General features: G+C 43.0%; 1 protein-coding gene and 1 long non-coding RNA gene across 8 annotated transcripts in view; one reads left to right on the top strand and one right to left on the bottom strand.

Annotated features, from left to right (window-relative positions):
- Positions 1–656: 656 nt before the first annotated feature.
- On the bottom strand, positions 657–17018 carry LOC130296812 (uncharacterized). Its single transcript, XR_008849298.1, has 3 exons — positions 16946–17018; positions 8228–8415; positions 657–1592 (listed from the first exon to the last, which is right to left on the bottom strand). It is a non-coding gene; the product is annotated as an uncharacterized LOC130296812 (long non-coding RNA).
- Positions 17019–17111: 93 nt separating this feature from the next.
- The window catches only part of ZMYND8 (zinc finger MYND-type containing 8), a 172243-nt gene continuing 165528 nt past the window's right edge, over positions 17112–23826 (top strand). For 5 of the 7 annotated variants that reach the window (XM_056548802.1, XM_056548785.1, XM_056548799.1 and 2 more), the window contains exons 1-2: positions 17112–17181; positions 17858–17942. The gene's annotated coding sequence lies outside the window, so the exon portion shown is untranslated. Of the gene's footprint in view, positions 17182–17237; positions 17438–17461; positions 17480–17857; positions 17943–23826 lie in introns of those variants that run through there. The other 2 variants (XM_056548786.1, XM_056548787.1) reach the window with 2 other exon arrangements.

Raw genomic sequence — 23826 nt, 5'->3', positions numbered from 1 at the left:
AAAAAATCTATCACCATGTTCTGATTCCGTTTTCATTTTTCCACCTACGGAGCTGTGTAAGGGTTAATTTTTTGTACCGTGACCTGTCAATTTGCGTGGATGTGACCAATTGATCACTTTTTATTCTGTGTTTTTTTCTGGAATGTTATGTGCCCAAAATTCAGCAATTTTAGTCTTTCTATCTTTTTGCACGTTGTTGACCGTGCGGAATCAGGATTGTTATAATCTAATAGTTTGGATAATTTCCCACACAGCAATACCAAACTTTTTATTTGTTCACCTTTTATTTTTAGCCTCCCCCAAGGAGCTTTTTACTAGCTATTATTCAATGTATATACGTTATCAGCACTCTAAGGCAGGCTGTATCAGCAGTGCAGACACGGCAGGCTCCAAGGCCTCGGGCTGTCATGACAACAGAACTGCTCACAGCAATTACATTACAGAGATGCTAATGAGTCAATGGAACCAAATGACGCACATCCACACTGTTTAGATGCCATATTCACTATCGATTGTGGCATCTTAACAGTAAAATCACCAGCATAGGAGTGATCTCTGTTGTTGATCATTACCAGTGGATGTTAGCTGCAGATAGGAGCCAAAACCCACCAGGTATGGAGGGGGCTTCACTCCAGGACTGATGCTGTGTCTGTTTTGGGTCAGGATGGGGTTAGTGGATAAAGGAACTTACTTCAGAGTAGGCTTCCATTGCAATTAAATTGATTAAAAATTGCAGTTCTTATACAATTTTGGTGAGCTCCACTATAAAATGCTGGAGTCCATACTAACACCTTAGGGGTAGGGTCACACACAACTTATACGCAGCGTATTTTACTCTGCGCAAAATCCGACATAGTGGGATGTACCCTGCATATTCTTCTGTTAGCTGACACAAAGGGCTGGCCACAGTGGCCCTGATTTACTAAGAGTGGAGTGTAGTTTTCTTTGTGGGTTTTAATTCCCTACAATTTTTTTCCCACAGTATTTACTAAGGTTTCCCTACATTTTGCACTTTTTCTTTTTTTTTACCCATGTCTGATCTGTCTGGTTTTCCTCAGCTCAAATCCCCTAAATTTTCTATAGAAACCTTAGTAAATCTGTAGTTTTTTGTGAAAATGTCGGGAACACGAACTTTTTCTGTCACCACACCCCCTTTTTCCTGACAGACACGCCCCTTTTTCAGGTTCTCTCAGTAAAATGGAGAATTTATCGGGTTTTTCCTCAATTCTGGCGCAAAATATGTTGTAAATTCTGGCGCAATGCGCCAAAATCTGGCAGACAGCCTGGCAAAGCATGTCGGGTTTGCAATAGTAAATGAGGGCCAGTAAGTTTCAAAACACTTTATAGGTTGTAAAGAACTGAAAATTGTCGTCTGTGTTTGCAGCATATTTGCTGAAATCAAAAGCTATTTCAATCAAACTTTTAACAACATTTTAACTTTTTAAATATTTTAACAGGTCACCTTACATTTTAACATAGGACCCCTTGATAGCAGCTTCACAAGTCTTGCATCCATTGAACTTTTGAGTTTTTGGACAGTTTCTGCTTGAATTTGTTTGAAAGATGTCAGAAGGACAGCGCCTCGTGTAATCCTGCAAGTACAAAGGGATTAGTGAGGGTCTGGATAATGGACTCTCACCTGGTGTAACCCCTGAGGTTATGTGTATCACCCCTAAATATGGGGTATCCAAAGGGATTGCAGGCTGTGGGAGCTTGACCAGAAACCGTAGCACCGGATCCAGTAGATTGCATGAAGGAAAGTGAAAAAAAGAATCTGTAAAACTGGCGCTATCCAGAATAAAATGGCATGAATAGCTTACTTAATAAGCAAACCGTACTTTATTATAAAAAGACAGTTTACATGTACACCCAAGGCAAGACGCGTTTCGAGTAATATCCTGCCCTTTATCAATTGCAGATGTATGTCATAACAGGCTCGCAGCCTCTATAATATAATTTAAAAAAAGAGCGGCGTGATTAACCCGGCACAGTACATGTATATATAAATAGACAATATTAAAAAAAAGTATCATAAGAAAGACCACATGTATAAATTAATATAAAAATACATCATAAAGATTATTATAAAGAAATTTTTTTTTTTTTAACCCCTTGGAGACGGAGCCCATTATGACCCTAAGGACGGGAGCATTTTTTGCAAATCTGACCACTGTCACTTTAAGCATTAATAACTCTTGGATGCTTTTACTTAGACATTTGATTCAGAGAATGTTTTTTCGTGACATATTCTACTTTATGGTAGTGGTAAATTTTCGTCGATATTTGCATCATTTCTTGGTGAAAAATGTGAAAATGTGATGAAAAATTTGAAAATTTAGCATTTTTCTAACTTTGAAGCTCTCTGCTTGTAAGGAAAATAGACATTCCAAATAAATTATATATTGATTCACATATACAATATGTCTACTTTATATTTGCATCATAAAGTTGACTTGTTTTTTACTTTTGGAAGACATCAGAGGGCTTCAAAGTTCAGCAGCAATTTTCCACAAAATTTTCAAAATCTGAATTTTTCAGGGACTAGTTCAGTTTTGAAGTGGATTTGAAGGGCCTTCATATTAGAAATACTCCACAAATTACCCAATTATAAAAACTGCACCCCTCAAAGTATCCAAAATGACATTCACTAAGTGTGTTAACTCTTTAGGTGTTTCACAGGAATAGTAGCAAAATCTTCATTTATTACACTCGCATGTTCTTGTAGACCCAGTTTTTTAATTTTTACAAATGGTAACAGGAGAAAAAGCCGCACAAAATTTGTAACCCAATTTCTCTCGAGTAAGGAAATACCTCATATGTGTATGTCAAGTGTTCAGCGGACGCAGTAGGGGGCTCAGAAGGGAAGGAGCAACAATGGGATCTTGGAGAGTGAATTTTGCTGAAATGGTTTTTGGGGGGCATGTTACATTTAGAAACACCCTATGGTGCCAGAACAGCAGAAAACCCCACATGGCATACCATTTTGGAAACTAAACCCCTCAAGGCACGCAACAAGGCATTCAGTTAGCCTTAACACCCCACAGGTGTTTGACGACTTTTCGTTAAAATCAGATGTGTAAATGAAAAACAAATTTTTTTTCACTAATGTGCAGTTTTTCCCCCAAATTTACCATTTTTACAAAGGGTGATGAGAGAAAATGCCCCCCAAAATTTGTAACCCATCTCTTCTGAGTATGGAAATACTCCATGTTAGGACTTAAAATGCTCTGCGGGCGAACTACAATGCTCAGAAGAGAAGGAGTCACATTTGGCTTTTTGAAAGCAAATTTTGCTGAAATGGTTTTTGGGGGGCATGTCGCATTTAGGAAGCCCCTGTGGTGCCAGAACAGCAAAAAAATACCAACATGGCATACTATTTTGGAAACTACACCCCTAAAGGAACGTAAAAAGGGGTACAGTGAGCCTTAACTACCCACAGGTGTTTGACGACTTTTTGTTAAAGTTGAATGTGTAAATAAATTTTTTTTTTTTTTTACTAGAATGCAGTTTTTTCCCTAAATTTTACAATAGGAGAAAATGACCCCAAATTTTGTAACCTCATTTCTTCTGAGTATGGAAATACCCCATGTGTGGACGTCAAGTGCTCTGCTGGCGAACTGCAATGGTCAGAAGAGGAAGAGCGCCATTGAGCTTTTGGAAAGAGAATTTGTTTGGAATGGTAGTCAGGGACCATGTGCATTTACAAAGCCCCCCGTGGTGCCAGAACAGTGGACCCCCCACATGTGACCTCATTTGGAAACTACACCCCTCAAAGAATTTAATAAGGGGTGCAGTGAGTATTTACACCCCACTGGTGTTTGACAGATCTTTGGAACAGTGGGCTGTGCAAATGAAAAATGTAATTTTTCATTTTCACGGACCACTGTTCCAAAAAATCTGTCAGACACCTGTGGAGCGTAAATGCTCACTGCACCCCTTAATACATTACATGAGGGGTGTAGTTTCCAAAATGGGGTCACATGTGGGGGGGTCCATTGTTCTGGCACTATGGGGGCTTTGTAAACACACGTGGCTTTCAATTCCAGACAAATTTTCTCTTCAAAATCCCAATAGCGCTCCTACTCTTCTGAGCATTGTAGTTCGCCCGCAGAGCCCTTTACATTCACATATGGGGTATTTTCTTACTCAGAAAAAATGGGGTTACAAATTTTGGGGGGCTTTTTTCCTATTTTCCCTTGTGAAAATGAAAAATTTAGGGTAACACCAGCATTTTGAAAATGTTTTTTTTTTTCATTTTCCCATTCAAATTTAATGAAAATTCGTCAAACACCTGTGGGGATTTAAGGCTCACTATACCCCTTGTCACATTCTGTGAGGGGTGTAGTTTCCAAAATGGGGTCACATGTGGGTATTTGTTTTTGCGTTTATGTCAGAACCGCTGTAAAATCAGCCACCCCTTTGCAAATCACCAATTTTGGCCTCAAATGTACATGGTGCGCTCTCACTACTGAGCCTTGTTCTGCGCCCGCAGAGGATTTTACGCCCCCAGATATGGAGTATTTCCGTACTCAGGAGAAATAGTGTTACAAATTTTGGGGGTCTTTATTTCCTTTAACTGCTTGTGAAAATAAAAAGTATGGGGCAACAGCAGCATGTTAGTGTAACATTTTTTTTTTTTTTTACACTAACAGGCTGGTGTAGTCCCCAACTTTTCCTTTTCATAAGGGGTAAAAGGAGAAAAAGCTCTCCAAAATTTGTAGTGCAATTTCTCCCGAGTACGGAAATACCCCATATGTGGCCCAAAACGATTTTCTTGAAATACGGCAGGACTCCGAAATGAGAGAGTTCCATGCGCATTTGGGGACTAAATTAGGGATTGCATAGGGGTGGACATAGGGGTATTCTATGCCAGTGATTCCCAAACAGAGTGCCTCCAGCTGTTGCTAAACTCCCAGCATGCCTGAACAGTCAGTGGCTGTCCAGAAATACTGGGAGTTGTTGTTTTGCAACAGCTGGAGGCTCCGTTTTGGAAACACTGCCGTACAATACGTTTTTCATTTTTATTGGGGGGGGACAGTGTAAGGGGGTGTATATGTTGTGTTTTACCCTTTATTTTGTGTTAGTGTAATGTAGTGTTTTTAGGGTACATTCGCACTGGCGGGTTACGGTGAGTTTCCCGCTAGGAGTTTGCGCTGCGGCGAACAAGTTGCCGCAGCCCAAACTTGAAGCAGGAAACTTACTATAAACCTGCCTGTGAATGTACCCTGTACATTCACATGGGGGGGGGGGGGTTAAACCTCCAGCTGTTTCAAAACTACAACTCCCAGCATGTACTGACAGACCATGCATGCTGGGAGTTGTACTTTTGCAACAGCTGGTGGCACACTGGTTGGAAAACCTTTAGTTAGGTTATGTTACCTAACTCAGTATTTTCCAAACAGTGTGCCTCCAGCTGTTGCAAAACTACAACTCCCAGCATGTACTGATCGCCGAAGGGCATGCTGGGAGATGTAGTTATGCAACAGCTGGAGGTATGCAACTACAACTCCCAGCATGCCGAGACAGCTGTTTGGGCATGCTGGGATTTGCAGTATCTCAAGAGCTACAGTTTATAGACCACTGCACAGTGATCTCCAAACTGTGGCCCTCCAGATGTTGCAAAACTACAAATCCCAGCATGCCCAGACAGCAAACAGCTGTTTGGGCATGCTAGGAGTTGTAATTTTGCAACAACTGGAGGGATACAGTTTAGAGACCACTGTATAGTGGTCTCAACCTGTAGCCCTCCAGCTGTTGCAAACCTACATATTCCAGTATGCCGAAACAGCTGTCTGGGCATGCTGGGAGTTGTAGTTTTGCAACATCTGGAGGGCTACAGGTTAGAGACCCCTGTATAGTGGTCTCAGGCTGTAGCCCTCAAGATGTTGCTAGGCAACTTACCGGTTTACGTAGGATCCAGGGAGCCTTCCTCTTCTGCCACACGACATCGCCGCCCGACGTCGCCTGCTGCCTCCGGATGGGTAAGTGGATCTTCTGTCGTCGGTTTGCCCGTTCTGCCCCGCCTATTGTGGGGGTGGGGGGGTGGGAGCAGGACGGGGAAAGCAAAAGTTAACCCTCCACCCCCGATCTACTATTGGTCGTCGCTTCTGACGACCAATAGCAGGGATAGGAGGGGCGGCATCCTATCCTATCCCTTCAGGGGGATCGTAGGTGTCTTAGACAACCGCGATCCCCCTTATATTCCCGGTCACCGGGTCACCATAGATCCCGTATGACCCGGAATCGGTGAAAATCGCAAGTGTGAATTCACTTGCGATTTGTGCCAATTGCCGACATGGGAGGGGTCTGATGACCCCCCTGGGCATTTGCGCGGGGTGCCTGCTGATCGATATCAGCAGTCACCCCCGTCCGGTTCCCACGCGGCGGGGACCGAAATTCCCACGGGCGTATGGATACGCCCTTCGTCCTTAAGTACCAGGACGCCCTTCGTCCCCAACAGAATTCTTTAGGACAGTGAGTGAACATTACACTTTCTGCGACCCAAGGGTCCCGTACATTAAAATAAAACTTAGTTACAAAAGGTAGAAATTAGTACATCTACAGCATAATTATACAAAAAGTTAGAGGATATGGCCATGCGTGTTGAAGTAGTAACCGTGTGTATAACAGTGCCGGCAATTTTTACTTACATGACGTAAGTTCTCTGACGGCCGCAGTCTAAGGTATATTGTGAATGAACGGACATGTTGCGGGGTGGTTGTAACAGGGAAGGTAACAGATCTTAATGGTCAGCGAGCGGAATAGCTAAACCAAATGGAGTGATGACTAATACTTCAGACGGGCAGGTGGCTGTTGGTATATAGAAGATAAAGGATAGCCCAGCGATAGTTAGTGAAGATGCATACATCAGGGGGACTGTAAAACTAAAAGTGATATTGGAGACCTGTTGGTAAATATTGCAATTCTATAATATAGAGAAAATATTAGAAAATGATATAATGAATTCCATTGGATTACATCTGGGTTACATTATTTTTATGATGTATTTCTATAAATTTATACATGTGGTCTTTCTTATTATACTTTGTTTTATATTGTCTATTTATATATTCATGTACTGAGCTGGGTTAATCACGCCCCTCTGCCTATTGGCGCTCTTTTTTTCAAAAAATACTATATATGTATATATATATATATATATATATATATATATATATATATATATATATATGGGCTGCGAGCCTGTTATGACATACATTTGCAATTGATAAAGGGTAGGATATTACCCGAAACGCATCTTGCCTTGGGTGTACATGTAAACGGTCTTTTTATAATAAAGTATGGTTTGCTTATTAAGTTAGCTATTCATGCCCTTTTATTTGGGATAGCACCATTTTAAGAGATTCTTTTTTTCACTTTCTTTCACTCAATAGGATGGAAGACACACCATGACTTTCTCTACTTTTATTCCCATAGCAGCCATTGATGCAGAGGTATTCTTTGCAACATGAGATGGTGCATTGTCATGCATGAAGATGATTTTATTACTGAAAGCATAGTTCTTTCTTCTGTAACAGGGAAGAAAGTGGTCATATTTACACCTTCGGGGACCCTAAAGGGGTTGACAAGCTCTCTTCCCATGATTCAGGCACAAAACATGACTCCACCACAACCTTGCTGATGTTGCAGCCTTGTTGGAACAGGGTGGCCATCCACCAACCATCCAATACTCCATCTGGACCATCCAGGGTTGCACGGCATTCATCAGTGAACAGGACTGTGTGAAAATTAGTTTTCATGTATTTTTCTGTCCAATGCAGCCATTTCTACTTGTGAGCATTGGTTAGTGGTGGGGCCGAATAGAAGGTGTCTGTGGGACTCCATAGGCACCAGCAGCTTCAAATATCGGTTTGCTGCTATGTAATGGTATTTTAGCAGCTGCTCTCTTGATCCAATGCATGGATCTGGCAGAAATCTTCCTCAATGTGCCTTTATCTGCACAAACCCGTCTGTGCTCTGAATCAGCCACAAATGTATTAATATTGCAATGATCACGCTTACGTTTTCGTGAAATATCTAATGTTTTCATACCTCGTCCAAGGCATTGAACTATTTCACTCTTTTCAGCAGCAGAGAGATCATTTTTCTTCCTTTTTCTTGCTTAAAGGGGTACTCCGGCCCTAAGACATCTTATCCCCTATCCAAAGGATAGGGGATAAGATGTCTGACCGCTGAGGACCCCCGCAATCTTGCATTCAGCACCCACCTCTTTGAGTTGCATGCCGTGCTGCCAGCTCACAGACTGCTGGGTGCCGACCATGGGGTCGGAGTACTGTGACGTCACGACTCCGCCCTCCGTTTGACATCCCCCCCCCCGCTATGCAAGTCTATGGAAGGGGGCGTGACGGCCATGGTACTCCACCAAATCCAAAGTAATCCTCTATATACACGGATCTGAAATGAGAAAAAAAAAGGGGAAAAAAGTGGTTACTCATTTTACTTCTAATACTTCTATTCTGTATTTGCCTCCTAGTTTCATGACTATGCTGAGAACTTTATAAATGTCCTCAGCTATGAATCTGAACCCATTTCTATTAGTCAGGATACTAAATAGGGCTATCCTCTCAATCCTTCCAGTACTTATTAGCTGCTGAATACTACAGTGGAAATTCTTTTCCGTTTGAAACATAGAGCTGTTTACACCGGAGTACCCCTTTAACCCCTACAGGACCCATGACGTACCAGTACGTCATGAGTCCTCTCCCGTTCTATAACGCGGGGCCATAGCGTCATAGCGGGTCGGGCCCGGCCTCTAACAATGGCCGGGACCCGTGGCTAATAGCGTGCGGCACTGATCACGGTGCCGAGCGCTATTAACCCTTTAGATGCGGCGTTCTGAAATTAAAGTAAACTAATGCCGGTTAGCTCAGGGAGTTGTTCGGGATCGCCGCGATGAAATTGCGGCATCCCGAACAGCTTACGGGACAGCCGGAGGGTCCCTACCTTCCTCCATGCTGTCCGATCGCCGAATGACTGCTCAGTCTGCTGAGAACCAGGCATGAGCAGTCAAGCGGCAGAACTAATTGGAAATCCACCGACAGAAGACGACTCGACCTTTGGGGTCGAACCTAACACACCCCCCTTTTCCCATAAAAAAAAACCTGTGTAAATAAAAATAAACATATGTGGTATCGCCACGTGCGGAAATGTTCGAATTATAAAAAATATATTGTTGTTATTTAAACCGCACGGTCAATGGCGTATGCGCAAAAAAATTACAAAGTCCAAAATAGTGCATTTTTGGTCACTTTTTCATATCATGAAAAAATGAATAAAAAGAGATCAATAAGTCCTATCCATGCAAAAATGGTACCGCTAAAAACTTCAGATCATGGCGCAAAAAATGAGCCCTCAAACTGCCCCATACGCGGAAAAATTAAAAAGTTATAGGGGTCAGAATATGACAATTTTAAATGTATAAATTTTCCTGCATGTAGTTATGATTTTTTCCAGAAGTACGACAAAATCAAACCTACATAAGTAGGGTATCAATTTAACCGTATGGACCGACAGAATAAAGAGAAGCTGTCATGCTTACCGAAAAATGTACTGTGTAGAAACGGGAGCCCCCAAAACTTACAAAATGGTGTTTTTTTTTTTTTTCAATTTTGTCTCACAATGATTTTTTTTCCCGTTTTGCCGTAGATTTTTGAGTAAAATGACTGATGTTATTACAAAGAAGAATTGGTGGCACAAAAAATAAGCCATCATATGGATTTTTAGATGCAAAATTGAAAGAGTTATGATTTTTTTAAAGGTAAGGAGGAAAAAACGAAACTGCAAAAACGGAAAAACCCCGGGTCCTTAGAGGAAAACTCCAGAATATAAAAATTGTCCTCCATACTGCCGGCAGAAAAAAAAAAAAGATGTACATACCTTCCCTGCTCCCCGGGGCCTCCGGTAACCGGCTTCAGTCTCTGCCGCGATCCTCTTCCTGGTTGACGGTGGTCGGCGAGTCATACTGCGCTCAGCCAATCACCGGCCACAGTGAAGTCCCGACTTGGCCGGTGATAGGCTGAGCGGCAGTGTGAGAACGCTTCAAGACACAAAATTCTTCACTACACCGGCACCTGCTGCCGGGGCCGAAAACGTCACACTGCCGCTCAGCCTAGCGCCGGCCAAGCCGGGACTTCGCTGCGGCCGGTGATTGGCTGAGTGCAGTATGACTCACCGACCACCGGCAACCAGGAAGAGGATCGCGGCGGACACTGGAGCCAGTTACCAGAGGCCCCGGGGGAGCGAAGGAAGGTATGTACATCTTTATTTTTTTTACTGCCGGCAGTATGGGGGACAATTTTTATATTCTGGAGTTCTCCTTTAAGGGGTACTCCAGGGGAAAAAAAATATTTATATATCAACTGGCTTTAAAAAGTTAAACAGATATCTAAATTACTTCTATTAAAATAATCTTAATCCTTCCAATAATTAATAGCTGCTGAAGTTGAGTTGCTCTTTTCTGTCTGATAACAGTGCTCTCTGCTGACACCTCAGTCTGTCTCATGAGCTGCACAGAGTAGCAGAGGTTTGCTATGGGGATTTGCTTCTACTCTGGACAGTTCCTGAGACAGGTGTCATTTGAAAGCACTTAGACAGAAAAGAACAACTCAACTTCAGCAGCTCATAAGTACTGAAAGGATTAAGATTTTTTAATAGAAGTAATTTACAAATCTGTTTAACTTTCTGGAGACAGTTGATATATGAAAAAAAGTTTTTCCTGGATAACCATCCCCCCCCCCCCCCCCCGCAGCACGATCGCGGGGGGGCGATCCCCTGTGGAGGTAGCCAGAGGGCTTACCTCTGCATCCGTGGCTGCCCTCATAGATCTGCATTTGATTGAGCCCGCCTCAACCAAATGAGCACAGATCAATAGAACTGCATTTCTCTGTATGAGGAATCTAAATAATTCCTCCTAAAAAAAAAAAAAAAGTGTATGAAAAAAAAATTAAAAGTTTAATAAAAGTTTAAAACCCATTAACCCCTTCCATATTAGAGGTACGTTGACACGGGCGGATTTATTTGCAAGTTTCCCGCTGCATATTTGAAAGGGGGAGGTCTCTTCTCTGCTGTCCGCCGCAGACCCTTCTGACTTCAATGGGGCTTGCGGCGGATTTTCCGCAGCGTAAATTCCGCCTTGGAAAATCTGCTGAGAAGAGCCTGCCCCCTTTCAAATACGCAGAGGGAAACCCGCAAATAAATCCGCCCATGTGAACGTACCCTAAAAGTTCATATCACCCCTCCCCTTTTCCATATAAAATAAACATATTTGGAATTGGCGCATGCATAATGGACTGAACTATTAAAAAATGTAATTTTATATCCCATACGGTAAATGGCGTTAACGTAAAAAAATAAATTAAAAAATAAATCACAGAATTGTTTAGAACATCATTTCCCAGAAAAAATTAAGTAAAAAGTCTGATCAATGCCAAAATGGTACCGATACAAACAGCATATTACGGCCCAAAAAATTAGCCCTCATACAGCCCAGTATACGGAAAAATATTAATATTATAGGGGTCAGGGATTTTCTTTTTTAAATTAAAAAGTTAATTAAAAGAAATACTATTAAAACGTGACGGAAACTAAAATTTGGTATTGGTGTAATCAGGCCAACGTAAAGTATCAAAAAAATATGTAAGTTTGACCACAAGGTGAATGGTGAAAAAAGAAAACCTTGAAATTTGAAATTTTTTTCAATTTCACCTCACAAATAATTTTTTTTTGTTTAAGAGCATAAGTTTTGGAAAAATGAAAGGTGTCATTACAAAGTATACTTCCCCGCAAAAAACAGGCGTCATATGGGTCTGTAGATGGAAAAATAGGTGTTATGGCTTTTATAGGAAGAGGAGGAAAAAAATGAAAGTGCAGAAACTAATAAAGACCCTATTTTCATACTATTTTGGTTGAAATTATTTTTTATCAGGACAAGCGGATTTTCTTGAGGGACAAGTAGATTGTGTTCTGCTTTAGTCCCCTGGACAAGTAGTTTTTTTTTTTTTAATTTCCACACCCCTGTCCCAAGTATCACTGTACCATCTGTCTTGACTCAGTAAAGTTACCGTTATCCTTAACCTGGCCTTGGACTCTTTATTGCCCCTGCCTAGCCTAGGATCAGCGGTACAACCTTTCAAGTGGTTTAAGCTAAACCACGCCCTGGCATCACGACAGAAGGGGTCAATTCCACCTGCCCTTTGGGCCAAAATATCTGCCCCGCATCTACCTTACACCTCAAACCCCAACACCACACACTTATCATTTTCACAAGGGGTAATGGGAGAAATTGGGCTACAAATTTTGTAGGGTTTTTTCGCAAGACAATGGAAATACATCCACATAGGGGGTACCGTGCTGGGTGGGCGCACAACAAGGCTCAGAAGTCATAGAAGTCTGTATGCATTTGAGGCCTATGGCAAAACAGTAGCTGACGGTTACATACATTGAGAGGAAAATAGAAAAAATGAAACACCCACATGTGACACCATTACAGAAAGTACACCCCTGAGGAATGGGTATAGGGGTAAAATGGACATTTTGAATGCACAGGTGTTTCCTAAATGTATTTCCCAGGAATGAATGAAGTGTGGTTTGGGGAAAATGAAATTTTCCTACTAATATGCCAATTATTTTCCAAGATTGATGACCCAGAGTATAGCCAAAACTAAAAATTATGCCCGCCCCAAACCCTATGCTCTGAATCATTATTCTGGGAATGTGATGTGTGTGGCCGTCCCTAACCTGTTGCCTCAAATGCGCACCCGCTCAGGTGGGGAGAAATCGCTGCACATTTGAGGTAACATGCAAACCCCTGATGATAGTCACTCAGTGACCCATTGTTATGGTCACGGCAGGTGGTGGATCCTCTGGGCCTGTGTGGATGATGACCTGAGCCGTGCCAGGGAGCGGAGTCTAAGGTGCTGCTGGTTTTTACCAGAGTCCGTCGCAAAGCGGGACGGTCTTGCTGCGGCAGGCGGCACCCAGATCGCTACCCCTGGCACGACTCATCCACACAGGTAGCTGGTAGGTGGCGTGGCACAGAAGTAGACTGGCAGGACATGACAAGATAGCAGTAGGTCAGGGTGCGAACACAGATGCGGGGTAGGAAGGTAGCAAGGAACAGGTACACAGTAACAGAGACACAGAACTTTCATTATGGCAATAGACATTCAAAGATACGGCAGGGAACCAAGGGAGGAGCTGATATTTAAAGGACCAGGGTGCAGGTGTAGACACTTAATAAAATGAGCACTGGCCCTTTAAGAGTGAGAGCTCTAGGAGGCGGGGGCACGCACGCCGGGGCTGCGAGGACACAGAGAGGAGAGTGACGGGCTGGGATTCACAAGAGGGCACGTCCCGCCATGCGAATCCCAGCCCCGCCAGCAGTGGGGACATGAGCAAAGAGCGCTCACGGCCAGCATGTGCGGCCGGACCGCAGGCATTACACCCATGACCCATTTTGGGGGGTTAAAACTTTTTTTCAGGGGTTTTATGAAAGAGGGGGGTGACGCCAGGGGAACTCATACTAGCATGGGGCACGGGGAAGTTTGCGGTTCCTGGCGGTGTCTCTGCCGCCTTGGTTGCCCATCATCACTAGATGATGAAGGTGAAGATAATAAAAATGTGGGGTCTTCCTCACCCTCAATGGTGCTTTCAGTGTCAGAGGCAAGTAATGCATATGCCTCCTGTGCCATAAAAGTTCTGGCCGACAATTCTCTACTCTGTATGGGGGGGGGGGTGTAAGTGTGTGGGAACACTTTTATTGGTGTGTGTGTGTGCGCTACGTGTGGTGCTTGACTACCTGAGATCCAGGCATGAGCAGTCATGCGGCAGAATCATCGATCAATGTTATCCTAAAAAGCGTATTGTTGGTCACTTTTTATATCATGAAAAAATGAATAAAAAGCGGACCAAAAAGTCCGACCAATACAAAAATGGTACCGCTAGAAACTCCAGATCACGGCGCAATAAAATAAGCCCTCATACTGCCCCGTAAGTGGAAAAAGTTATAGGGGTCAGAAGATGACAATTTTAAACGTATTAATTTCATGCATGTAGTTATGATTGTTTCCAGAAGTAATACAAAATCAAACCTACATAAGTAGGGTATCATTTTAATACAGAATAAAAAGGTGTAAATTTTACCCCAAAAGTTACAAAATGTCATTTTTTCAATTTTGTCGCACAATGATTTTTTTTTTCCCATCTCGCCGTCGATTTTTGGGTAAAATTACTGATGTCATTACAAAGTAGAATTGGTGGCGCAAAAAAACTGTAAAACCTGCAAAATACAACTAAGGTTATGTTCACATCATTATTGTTCTAATCCATTATAATATGTCTGTTATTGACACATAATGGAGGTCACTCATAATGGATATAAAACTGATGATGACTGAAGTAAAATGGTAAAAGATTTTGGAAAACTTGCATATAAAATAAGACCGTTAACATCCGTTATTATTAGAGATGAGCGAACTTACAGTAAATTCGATTTGTCACGAACTTCTCGGCTCGGCAGTTGATGACTTTTCCTGCGTAAATTAGTTCAGCTTTCAGGTGCTCCGGTGGGCTGGAAAAGGTGGATACAGTCCTAGGAAAGAGTCTCCTAGGACTGTATCCACCTTTTCCATCCCACCGGAGCACTTGAAAGCTGAACTAATTTATGCAGGAAAAGTCATCAACTGCCGAGCCGAGAAGTTCGTGACGAATCAAATTTACTGTAAGTTTGCTCATCTCTAGTTATTATCTGTTAACCAATCCCTTTATGTCTGATTTTATAACCATTTCCATTTTTTTTCTAAACAGTATTGCTAGTAGCAATAATGGATGAAATATATATATATAAAACTCAACGTATGTACGTATGTGTGTGTATGTTCCAGCATCACGTCCAAATGGCTAAAGATATTAACATGAAACTTGGCACACATGTTACTTATATGTCAGCAACAAACATAGGATAGGTGATTTAACCGACAGGTGGTTGAGACTGGAGGTCGGGATAGGCGGACGGGATATGGGGTTGGGATATGACAACAATATATGAGGATGGTATATCAAAAGCTTCTTCTGTTGATTTTCCTCCACAACAAGGATTAGGAAGGAAAAACCGGGCAACACTGGGTACTCAGCTAGTATCAGATATAAATAAAAGAGTTACTTGTGTCACCATAGACTTCTATGTTGAATTATTATACCATACTTTATTACATCTGTAATTTATGACAGAAAAAAAATCCTGCATGCCCGGCTTTTCTGTGCTCAAAAATGAAGCAAATTCTACGCAACGGACAATAACAGAGTACAGCGGAGATTAAAAATAGCCCATTGGCATGAATGGGATCTGTTACCTTCTTTTTTCATCTCTTGCTCATTTCTATAACTGAGAAGAGCCACGTAGGTAAAAAATGCTGATGTGAACCCAGCCATATACACATATATAAAATATTTTGTATATTTTTTTTTTTTTGTGGTACAGAAAAATGTTTGCAGAACTTTTCTATACCACAAAAAATCATAAACAATAGCACAGGGGACAAAACTGAACCAAAAGTGACCTACTTTTGACTACAATGACATAATGGAAGCAGGGCCAGCTCTGCCTATAGGCAAAATAGGCAGCTGCCTATAGCGCCCTCTTGATGGGGGTGCTGCTCTGCCCACTGCAATAAAGTTAGCCAGCATTTGAAGCAACTGCCCATCTGAAGCACCTGCCCATAAAGCAAAACCCAGCCACGCTACACCCACCTCACCTGTGCTACAATAATCAGTATTTTTCAGCCTGTTGGAGGAGCACAGCGCCTCCTCCGAGGCAGACAGGGGTGATCACTAAGGTCAGGTCCGTCCAACATACTGACAGTGCCTGCGCCTGCATACATCGGGACGAGCCAATGGGCGGGGTCAACGGGCAGCAAAATTAGCTTTCGCCTAGGGTGGCAAAAATCCTTGCGCTAGACCTCGAAGTCTATTGGTATAAGGCTGGGTTCACACTACGGTTTGTAACTACGGTTCCCGTATACGGCTGGGAGGAGGGGGCGGGGCTTAATCGCGGCGCCCGCACTCAGCTGTATTCGGTAATCGTATTTAATGCATGTCTATGAGCCGACCGGAGTGAACCGCAGCCTCCGGTGAGCTGCTTTTTCGGCCATATGCGGTTTCCCGACTGCAGGCAAAAACGTGGTCGACCACGTTTTTGCCTGCGATCGGGAAACCGCATACGGCCGAAAAAGCATACGACCGGAGGCTGCGGTTCACTCCAGTCGGCTCATAGACATGCATTAAATACGGTTCCCCTATACGGCTGAGTGCAGGTGCCGCGATTAAGCCCCGCCCCCTCCTCCCAGCCGTATACGGGAACCGTAGTTACAAATCGTAGTGTAAACCCAGCCTAACACAGCATATGTTTCGGTACCATTTTACACATATCTTCCGGCGCACTACTGTGGTATATACTCAAGGGGGGAGATTTATGAAAACCTGTCCAGAGGAAAAGTTTCTCAGTTGCACATAGCAACCAATCAGATTGCTTCTTTCATTTTTCAGAGGCCTTTTCAAAAATGGAAGAAACGATCTGATTGGTTGCTATGGGCAACTCAGCAACTTTTCCTCCGGACAGGTTTTGATAAATCTCCCCCAAGGAGCCCAGAGATAATGGGGGTGATATATGAAAACCTGTGCAGAGGAAAAGTTGCCCAGTCACCCATAGCAACCAACTATATTACTTCTTTCATTTTACAGAGGGCTTGTTTAAAATGAAAGAAGCGATCAGATTGGTTGCTATGGGCAACTGCGCAGCTTTTCTACCCCAATGTTCTTTATGACCGCCATCAGCATGGTCACCTGTCATTCTTTATAACTTGCCGGACAGAATACACTTATGGGAATGAATTGATTAGGACATCGAATAGACAACCACCGTGCAGCCTACCCGCAGAACATTACAGAAACCACCGCCTCCACTCCTCACTATCGTCGGCGCCGGAGAGTGACTGGCGTCCATCTCAGCCAATCAGCGCTGGGATAAGTAATACTGCCGTTCGCTTTAGCCAATCAGCGAGTAAGACACAAAAAGCGCCAAATCAGTGGCTCGAATAGCGAGAGGGGAGGGGTGCGGTGTAAATGATTGGCAGCTGAGGAGGGGAGCGGAGCGACTTGTCGTGATATGTACGTGTCATATAGTCACGATATGTCGCGGTCGTACAGGAAGCCATGGTGTGCTTGACATCCTATTCTTGTCAGCCACATGTACTGTTTGTGTGAGGTAGATGGATATAGTGTATTGCTGTGCAGAGGTCCTGTGTACGTGAAGCGCTTGTCCGTTATTTCTTGTTGTCTCCATTAGTGTCACATGTCATAGGTCTGCTGGGCTCTGTAGTTCCCATTCTGCAATCCTTTTATAAGATTTACATTCGCATCTAAGGTAATTTAGATACCGCGTTTAAGCAGTACACCACAGCTATTGGTAAGTTTCCTGCCTAGAAAGGGATGCTGACATATACTGTGGGGTACTGCAGCTGGCCCCATTCTTTTCAATGGCTGAAATGTAGCCACCTAGTTCTCCTGTTGGAACTGCTTCCTGCTGGAACACTCTAATTAAATGAGCCTATAGCAGTGGCCTGAACATGGTTACTAGGTGATTAAGTTTGAGCCATTGAAATGAATGGGGCCCGCTGCAGTACACCACAGTATATGTCAGCGTTCCTTTCTTTGTGGGATGCCAACAGATACAGCTGTGACATCCTTCATAAACCAATGTGAACCTAACCTTACATTCTCTTGCCATGTATGGTGGGCGCCATAGTTCTCCATCCCCGTTGATATAATTTTTCTTTATTTTCAGGTTCCAGGCCGGGACTCCTGTGGGTTTGATGCTGTGAATGTTCTCCTGAAGTGTTTGTAGTAGGATATTGGCGCAGGTTGTACAGGTATGGTGGGTTGTGCTGGTCCTTGTCATTCTGAATCTGCCATGTTGTCTTTAGTGTTCTCCTCAATAATTTTTACCTCTTGTCTAGCTCTGCGACTTGCGTGTCTGTTAGGGCCCATGCACACTATGGAAATTGATCTCAGTGGGATTCTGCTGCACTGTACACACTACGGAATGTTCAAGCCAGATCAAACCTGTCCATTCTTTAGGAAGAATTCCACCCGTAATGGGCATGTGGCCATTAAAGGGGTACTCCGCCCCTAGACATCTTATCCCCTATCCAAAGATGTCAGATCGACGGGGACCCCCGCAATATAGAAAGCAGCATCCACCTGTAACTGCTTCCGGAAACGTTTGAGGCTCTCAGGCTAATTCCTCCCGACCACGGGGATGGAAGATTGTGACATCACGACTCCGCCCCCTGTGTGATGTCACGCCCCGTCCCCTCAATGCAAGTCTATGGGAGGGGGCGTGACGGCCGTCACGCCCCCTCCCATAGACTTGCATTGAGGGGGTGGGGCGTGACGTCAAATGGGGGCGGGGGCGTGACTGCATGATCTTCCATCCCCGTGGTCGGGAGGAATTAGCCTGAGAGCCTCCAACGTTTCCGGAAGCAGTTACAGGTGGGTGCTGCTTGCTATATTGCGGGGGTCCCCAGCGGAGGGACCCTGTCGATCTGACATCTTATCCCCTATCCTTTGGATAGGGGATAAGATGTCTAGGGGCGGAGTACCCCTTTAAGCACTGATTTCACCAGAGACTGCTGCAAGCGGAAATTCTGCTCTGAATAATTCCAAGTGGAATTTCCTTAGTATGCAAGGGTCCTGAATATCCCCCTTATGATAAGATTTGTATGTATGAGTGGGTCTACATGTATACCGCACATGTTACATGGTATAGACACAATGGGGGAGATTTAAAAAACTTTTAGAGGAAAAAATTATCACTTTCCCAAAGCAACCAATCAGATTGTGTCTTTTCATTTTTGAGAGACCATTTTAAAATAAAAGAAGCAATCTGATTGGTTGCTTAGGGCAACTGGCCAACTTCTGTACAGATTTTGATAAATCTCCCCCAATGTTCAGTGTGTAGAAGGGCCCTCGTCTTAACAGCATGTACACTGCTCAAAAAAATAAAGGAAACACTTAGGCTAGGTTCACACTAGAGAATTTCCACCTGCAATTCCGCTTTGAAATTGCAGGCAGAAATTCCGCTAACTAAAATGTACAGTATAGTGAAGGGGTTTCCGTTCACAAATTCACATTTTGGAATTTGTGAAGCGGAATTTGTTAACTGAAAATCCACTTGAAAATTTCCGCCTGAATAATGGCATTGCAGATATACTCGCGGAACACATTGTAGTCTATTGGAGACTACAGTGTCCACGCGGTCCTATCACCGACTGATTCCTTTGGCGCTGGCCACACTCGAAATCTCGGGGCTGAAATTTTCTTTCCGGAGATTCCGCAGTGTGAACCTAGCCTTAAACAACACAATGTAACTCCAAGTCAATCACACTTCTGTGAAATCACACTGTCCACTCATGAAGCAACACTGATTGACAATCAATTTCGCATGCTGTTGTGCACGTGGAAAAGACAACAGGTGAAAATTATAGGCAATTAGCAAGACACCCCCAATAAAGGAGTGGTTCTGCAGGTGGTGACCACAGACCAGTTCTCAGTTCTTATGCTTCCTGGCTGATGTTTTGGTCACTTTTGAATGCTGGCGGTGCTTTCACTTTAGTGGTAGCATGAGACTGATTCTACAAGCCACACAAGTGGCTCAGGTAGTGCAGCTCATCCAGGATGGCACATCAATGCGAGCTGTGGTAAGATGGTTTGCTGTGTCTTTCAGCGTAGTGTCCAGAGCATGGAGGCACTACCAGCAGATAGGCCAGTACATCAGGAGACATGGAAGAGGCCGTAGGAGGGCAACAACCCAGTAGTAGGACCGCTACCTCCGCCTTTGTGCAAGGAGGAGCACTGCCAGGGCCCTGCAAAATGACCTCCAGCAGGCCACAAATGTGCATGTGTCCACTCAAATGGTCATAAACGGACTCCATGAGGGTGGTATCCAATACCGTGCAGGATGTTTGCCAGAGAACACCAAGATTGGCAAATTCGCCACTGGCACCCTGTGCTCTTCACAGATGAAAGCAGGTTCACACTGAGCACATGTGACAGACATGACAGAGTCTGGAGACGCCGTGGAGAACGTTCTGCCTGCAACATCCTCCAGCATAACCAGTTTGGCGGTGGGTCAGTAATGGTGTGGGGTGGCATTTCTTTGGGGGGGCCGCACAGCCTTCTATGTGCTTGCCAGAGGTAGCCTGACCGAGATGAGATCCTCAGACCCCTTGTGAGATCATATGCTGGTGTGGTTTGTTCTGGGTTCCTCCTAATGCAAGACAATGCTAGGCCTCGTGGCTGGAGTGTGTAAGCAGTTCCTGCAAGAGGAAGGCATTGATGCTATGAACTGGCCCGCCCATTCTCCAGACCTGAATCCAATTGAGCACATCTGGGACATAATATCTCATGTCTCGGATGCCTTAGTCCAGGTCTGGGAGGACATCCCTCAGGAGACCATCCGCCACCTCATCAGGAGCATGCCTAGGCATTGTAGGGAGGTCATACGGGCAAGTGGAGGCCACACACACTACTGAGCCTCATTTTGACTTGTTTTAAGGACATTACATCAAAGTTGGATCAGCCTGTAGTGTGGTTTTTGATTTTGGGTGTGATTCCATATCCAGACCTACATGAGTTGATAAATTTGATTGCTGTTTTGTCATTAAAGTGAATGGGAGGGCTTTGGGAGGGAGCAATGAAGAGAGATTAATGAAATGAAAAAGTATAGTTTTACACATCAAAATATATATACCTTTTTTATGTAATTTTTTTATTTTTTTTTTTACGTTATTACATTGTAATACTTCTATTTAACCCCTTAATGACCAAGAACGTAAATGTATGTCCTGGTTTGGCGATACTTCGCGCACCAGGACGTACATTTACATCCTGTGTATGACCGCGAGCATCGAAATGGTGCTCGCGTCATACACTGCAGATTCCGGCTGCTAGCAGCAGCCGGGGACCCGCCAGTAATGACCGACATCCGCGATCGCACGGATTTCCGCCATTAACCCCTCAGATGCCGTGATCAATACAGATCACGGCATCTGCGGCAGTGCAGTACTTTAAATGGACGATCGGATCGCCAACAGTGCTCCCGCAGCGATCCGATCATCCAGCATGGCGGCCGGAGGTCCCCTCACCTGGCTCCGGCCGTCTCCCGGGGTCTTCTGCTCTGGTTTCAGATCGAGCACACCAGAGCAGATGATGACCGATAATACTGATCAGTGCTGTGTCCTATGCATAGCACTGAACAATATTAGCAATCAAATGATTGCTATAGATAGTCCCCTATGGGGACATAAAAAGTGTAAAATAAAAGTTGAAAAATGTAAAAATAAAAAGTGAAAAAAATCCCCTCCCCCAATAAAAATGAAAATTGTCAGTTTTTCCCGTTTTACCCCCAAAAGCTTAATTTTTTTTTATAAACATATTTGGTATCGCCGCGTGCGTAAATGTCCGTACTATCAAAATATAATGTTAATTATCCTGTACTGTGAATGGCGTAAACGTAAAAAATAAAATAGTCCAAAATGCAGCTTTTTTTTTCACATTGTATTAAAAAATAATGTATTAAAAAATGATCTAAAAGTTTTATCTATGCAAATGTGGTATCAATAAAAAGTACAGATGACGGCGCAAAAAATGAGCCCTCATACCACCCTATATATGATAAAATGGAAAAGTTATAGGTGGTCAAAATAGGGCGATTTTAGATTACTGATTTTGTACAAAAAGTTTAAGATATTTTTTAAGCGGTACAAAAATATAAAAGTATCTAGCCATGGGTATCATTTTAATCGTATTGACCCACAGAACAAAGAACACTTGTCATTTTTACCTGCAAAATTGTGGTTTTCATTTCAATTGGCAGTTTGTGGTTAAAATTAGAGGATTCATTACAAAGTACAATTGGTCATGTAAAACACACAAGCCCTTACATGGGTCTGTAGATGGAGTTATGGATTTTAGAAGACGAGGAGGAAAAAACGAAAATGGTCCTTAAGGGGTTAATACATTTTAATGGGAAAAGTTGTATATGTTTTGTATACAATTTTTTTATTTATTTTTTTTGGTACAGAAAAGCATGGTGAACAGTATTAATACCACAAATAAATCTTATACAAACTTATACGACATGACTTGACAAAAAATGTTAGGAGCAAGGATGCCACATCGTATGCTCCGTCATTAGTGTCCCCTCATCTCTTTCTTAGTTACAGTCATTAGCGTCTCCTTCTATTTCCCTCTGTGTCACAGTCATTAGTGTCTCCTCATCTCTCCATGTGTGTCACAGTCATACGTGTTCCCTCATCTCTCCCTGTGTCACAGTCATTACTGTGCCTTTATCTCCCCCGTGTGTCACTATCATTAGTGTTCTCTCCTTTAAAAAAAAAAAAAACGTTTTACTTACTTCTGCCTCGCTGATCCCCCATTCTGCCTCTGGCAGCATATGTCTTAGCTCCAGTCAGCACTCTGGTGTTATGGATGTCACATGATTAGAGAACGTAACTGCCAAGACTGCTGATTGGCTTCGGCTTTTAGCTGATATCCGCTAGTCATGTTACATTGAAGTACCGACCACAGGCAGAACAGGGTATCAGTGCTGGAAAGGAACAGTTTTTTTTAAAATTTATTTATTTTTTTATTTTTTGCCGCCATGGTGGCCGAGCCTCCGGGCTTTGTTGAGCCCTGGTATAGAAAACAAAAGATCCAAAATTTTAATTGCTTGCACCATTCAATTTTTTGAGGGATATGCTTTAAATATTTTAATCGTATCTCTTGGTATACGGCTTTGGGATAAGTGTATACATATACTAAATCGAGGCTGTGACTGCGCTGAAGGTGGAGCCTGTTCCTGGTTGCATAAAAGGTCTGTCTTCTGAGATTGCTGTATCCATCCTGGAGCCAAAACCTTTTCCTCAGTCTCTACGTGATATCTATTTCTAGAAAAGCAGATTAACAGCTAATATGGCCGCCAGCTTTAATCACTCAGTTTTCTCCATGTTTACAACGGTAATCCTGTCAAGATATTGAGAGCTGTGTTTGTCTGTCTTGTTCAGGAGGAGGAAAGGAATGGATCTCAACATCAGTAGATGTTAATATTTTCTTCAGTGAGGAGCTGCAGTCAGGGAGAAGTTTATGGAAAATTGGGTCACAGACAACAAGCACAATAAGGCCCAGTTCTTGTAGGTTTACCTCACATAATTCTGCCATATAGTGCCAAGATAATTCTGACATTTACAGCTCATGTTGTATCATCATATAACAGCAGGATAAAATTGTCATATACAAATATATATTTATATATTAACCCCTTAAGGACCCGGGGTTTTTCCGTTTTGTGCATTTTCTTTTTTTCCTCTTTACCTTTTAAAAAATCATAACTCTCTCAATTTTTCACCTAAAAATCCATATGATGGCTTATTTTTTGCGCCACCAATTCTACTTTGTAATGACGTCAGTCATTTTACCCAAAAATCTACATCGAAATGTAGACAAAATTGAAAAAAAAATGGCATTTTGTAACTTTTGGGGGCTTCCGTTTCTACACAGTACATTTTTAGGTAAAAATGACACCTTCTCTTTATTCTGTAGGTCCATATGGTTAAAATGATCCCCTACTTATATAGGTTTTATTTTGTTGTACTTCTGGAAAAAAATCAAAACTACATGCAGGAAAATTTATACGTTCAAAATTGTCATCTTCTGACCCCTTTAACTTTTTTTTATTTTTCCGCATATGGGGCG

Source organism: Hyla sarda, chromosome 12 (genome assembly GCF_029499605.1).
Source record: "Hyla sarda isolate aHylSar1 chromosome 12, aHylSar1.hap1, whole genome shotgun sequence".
Lineage (NCBI taxonomy): Eukaryota > Metazoa > Chordata > Amphibia > Anura > Hylidae > Hyla > Hyla sarda.
Note: the sequence above shows the minus strand (reverse complement) of the source record. Positions and strands in the feature narration are given on the sequence as shown.